This window comes from Peromyscus eremicus, chromosome 4 (assembly GCF_949786415.1).
Source record: "Peromyscus eremicus chromosome 4, PerEre_H2_v1, whole genome shotgun sequence".
NCBI classification, from domain to species: Eukaryota; Metazoa; Chordata; class Mammalia; order Rodentia; family Cricetidae; genus Peromyscus; species Peromyscus eremicus.
Genome location: NC_081419.1, coordinates 76,586,362 through 76,590,785, shown reverse-complemented (window position 1 = coordinate 76,590,785; position 4,424 = coordinate 76,586,362).

Here is a 4,424-nt window from a genome sequence, read left to right as displayed (position 1 = left end):
CTGTAGGTCCTGTGTGGACCCTGACTGCCCTCTGTAGACTGGTACACAGTACATATGTAGATGATCATCCAACCCTGGGTAGGTTGCCCTTGCATCATTTAAGAATGCTTTGGGCTGCAAGCTACTGAAAATACGGTTTCGATAAGCCCACTTCGGGCTTTTTGTTTTGTCTGCATGTGGCTGCTGGCTTTGCTTCTTCAGCTTTGATGTCAGGCTGGCATAAACTCTGCTGTGACACTGGATGAGGGGAAGGAGGTTTGGCACTGAGTCAACCAAACACAGTGCCCCCTTTCTTTGGTTCACTTGTGGGAACCTGTGGGCTGTGCACATATAATAAAGTTGTGGGTGATCATGCTCAGAGGCCTCGTCTACCTCAGCTTCTCTTTTAACTTCTATGGTGAAGTCAGCTCTTTAGACAAGCGTACGTCCACAAGGCCTAAAATCCTACCCATTCGGCAGGCTAAGGCAGGAGGATTGCAAGTTTAAGACTTTCCCTAGATAAAACACAAGTTCAAGGCCAAGCCAGGCAACTTATGGAGACCTTATATCAAAATGGAAAATATGAAGGGGACTGAAATGTAGCTCAATAGTAGAATGATCGCCCAGCATGGGTAAAACTCTAGGTTCAAGATCTAACACTGGGGGAAAAAAGTCCATGGCCACCTTATACAACCTCGGTGAACCTGGGGGCCTGATAAACTGGAGGCCATGCTGCATACCTTTTCCTAGGAAGATGCATCTATTCACCCCAAATACGTCACCAATGACCCACTAACCTAATGACTCTACCCAAGCCCAATTTGATAAACTAATGAGCTTGTCAGACTTACTCTCTGGAGAATGAGTGAGGGGTGACTTATAGGAGTGTGGGTGACCCTGAAGCAGCTGTATCACCAAAAACCCCACCCCGTAATGGGTGGGTGGTCTTGTAGAAGCTGAGAAGATGGGTGATGGCTGCAATCCCAGCTGAGTTTCCCATGACCCCTACCTTCTCCGATGGAATGATAAAGTCTCCATTACTATTCTCATAGACCTGCTATCACGGCACTGCTTTGTTTATTTCACCAGTAGGACTACAGGGTCATGGCCATTTCTGTTCCATGATGGCAATGGTCATAGTGGTTATAATGTGATAGCTGGGTTGTACCCAGAGGAATAAACGCACACAGCAGGTAGGATTTGGAGAGCTCACTGAAGGCCCATAGCATGAATGAAAATGCTTCATGGTAGTGGTAATGCTGATGAAAAATAATCATGTGAGTAGGGTCTCATGAGTCCCCCTTTTAGCTGAGAGCATTGACAGTGGGTGGCTGAGGGGAGAGAGTCAGTTTTCTTAGGAGTGTGGCCTCTCCCAGATTGCCCATGTACCGCTGGATGGCCCTGAACCCATGCTCAAAGAAGCGGCTCTAACTGGACTATTTGTGGGTTGTAGAGGGAAGAATAAGGAAGATGATACATGAAGTTGGGAGGGGGTTACAGAGAGGGTCTAGGAGAAACAGGCAAGGAGGGAGAGATGGGTATGATCAAAATACATTGTATACACATGTGGAACTCTCAGAGAATAGAGAGAAGGAAAACAAGTTTTTTAAAAAACCACACGGAGTGCATCCCACCATTACTATATAGAGAGGGGAGAAGACTGGAACTGGAAAAAACTAAACGGCCCATCTCAAAGTGTCAGCACTTCCGAGAGCCTGGGTTTTTGGTCACTGTGCTAAAGCGCTGTCTGGAATTCACTTTCCAGAAAGAGAAAGCAGAATGTTTCCTAGGTCTATCTAGGCCAGAGAAGCAACCATCCAAGAATAATGACCCAAGAATTGGTATCAAAGCGTGTTGCCTGTAGAGCATCAGTGGAGTGGGATGCAGTCCAGGGGGACGATTGGCACAGCATGCACTTAGCCTTGTCCCACAGTTCATCAGTCACCCTCAGTTCAAGAGCATTTATCATGATTACATCCATCCTAGTCCCCATGATGAGGCAGGGTGTTCGCTTTGTTTTTTTTTTTAATAAGGAAGAGTGCCAGGCAGTGGTGGCATACGCCTTTAATCTTAGCACTCGGGAGAAGGCCAGCCTGGGCTACAGAGTGAGTTCCAGGAAAGGCTCCAAAGCTATGCAGAGAAACCCTGTCTCAAGAAACAAACAAACAAAAAGTATAATAATAATAATAATAATAATAATAATAATAATAATAATAATAAATAAGAAAGAGTGCCAGGCAGTGGTGTGCATGCCTTTAACCCCAGTACTCAGGAGTCAGAGGCAAGCGGACCTCTGAGTTCAAGGCTAGGCTGGTCTACAGAGCGAGTTCCAGGACAGCTAGGGCTACACAATGAAACCTAAGGGAAAAAAAATAAACCTTAAAAAAGAAAGAAAAAGCACATCTTTCCCATAATTTCTGTGGTGAAGGTTTTTTTTTTTTTTTTCAGTTTTTTCGAGACAGGGTTTCTCGGTGTAGCTTTGCGCCTTTCCTGGATCTCGCTCTGTAGACCAGGCTGGCCTTGAACTCACAGAGATCCGCCTGCCTCTGCCTCCTGAGTGCTGGGATTAAAGGCATGGGCCACCACCGCCCGGCTGTGGTGAAGGTTTTAAGACCAGGCTCATTCATTCATTTAATGAATTTTTATTAAGCTCCTACTGTATGTTAGGCAGTGTCCTAGATGGTGGAAATCCATGAGGGATTAAAACAAATTTTAAAAAAATCCCTGCTTTCATGGAGTGAAGGGACAGGTAATACACAAGACAAATAGCTAAACTATAAAGGTAAGTTCTATGATGTTCCACGTTCCTAGGAAAGCTGATTTTTTTTTTCTATAATCGTGATGATCAGCTACTACCAGGACTGGTTTTAAGCCTGTCTAGTTCATCAATGATGGTTTTATAATCTTGAATCAAACACACCAAGAGCTGTTTTAAACTGGATGAATGGATGAATGGCAGTTTGCGTCAATGAACACACTTCTGAAAGCCAACCCATGAGAGACAGCGTTGTGTATGGAAATCAACCAGTCCCTGGGGAGAACTTGCGCTTGTGAAGACACATCTGAGGCGGACATCGACCCACTGCCTCTAAAACCCACCCTAATCCAACACACTTTCCCAATGATTTTAAAAAGATTAGCAATTCACTTTGCTCAGAGAAATCTGCCTGACCAGCATGGCTCTTCTGTACTTCAACAGTCTTAAGAAGACACTCGGATTCTGAGTGATGGGCTTCATCTTTGATAAATCTGAAAGTGCCTTTGAGATTGTTTTGAAGATTCCCAGCTGCCAACATTTCATGGGACTTCTAACCAACAGATGCCCCCACCATGGCTTTTGTCCCAGTCCCACTGGATGTTGATGACATATCTCATTAAAATGCTTTTGGAGTCATTTTGTTCTCCTAGGACTTTCGACTAGATTTTCTTTGTTCTTGCAGATGCAGTGTTTGTATAATTAGATTTTTTTTTTCTAGATGCATCATCTGGTGGATATTTTTGCTATCGATTTGCTTCTTTTTTTTCTCCTGCTCACTTAGCTTTGTGTTGGCTAAACTATTAGTACAAAGTCTCACTGTGTGCATTTTGTTTTGATCTCGATTGTCTGGTATTGACTGAGAGACTATTCCACAGGGAGACTGGAAACACGGACTTCAGTGCAACCCAAACCAGCCTGAGGACCGAAAGTGACTAGCAACTGCTTCTGGCAAAAGCGACAGAGAGGCTTTTGTCCTGGGTCTCCTTCGAATTTGTATGAGGCCATTTCCTGTCTTTAGTGTATTTAATCAATCCCAAGGCTGACAGTTGTTGAGCCATTGAACCTATGGCCCCTTCCAGGTTTCTGCTTGGCTACGGGTTCTGGAACACCCACAGAACACCCACTCTTCTGACCTGCTCTGGAGGTCACTTTGTCAGAGGTTTGGTATGTCAAGGCCTCAGTCTCTTCCTGGCTACCTTGGAAAGATGCCCATCGCTGTGGCAGAACACCTGGGACAATCAGCTTGCAAGGAGGCAGTGTTTACTTTTGACTCACAGTCTTCTGGGTTTCTGCCTGCGCTACTATAGTTCTGGGTCTGAGCCATGCAGTACATGATGGAGGGAGTAACTGGCAGAAGAGGCCTGCGTACTTCGTCGTAGCCTGGAAGGCAAGAGGCTAGGTTCTGATAGCCCCTTCGAGGTACATTCCTGTGATCTAACCTTGACTAGCCCCCCCCCTCTTTTTCTTAAATTTATTGTGAGGAGAGAATGCATGTGCCTTGGGACATATGTGGAAGCCAGAGGACAAGTTGCAGGGATCTGTTTCTGCCTTCCACTATATATATATCCCCAGAGTCAAATTCAGGTTGTCAGCCTCGTTAGCAAGGGGCTAGGCCCACTGAGCAATCTTGCCAGACCCAGGATCCGCTTCTTATATATTCCCTCGCCTCCCAATGGCAGGCCAGCAA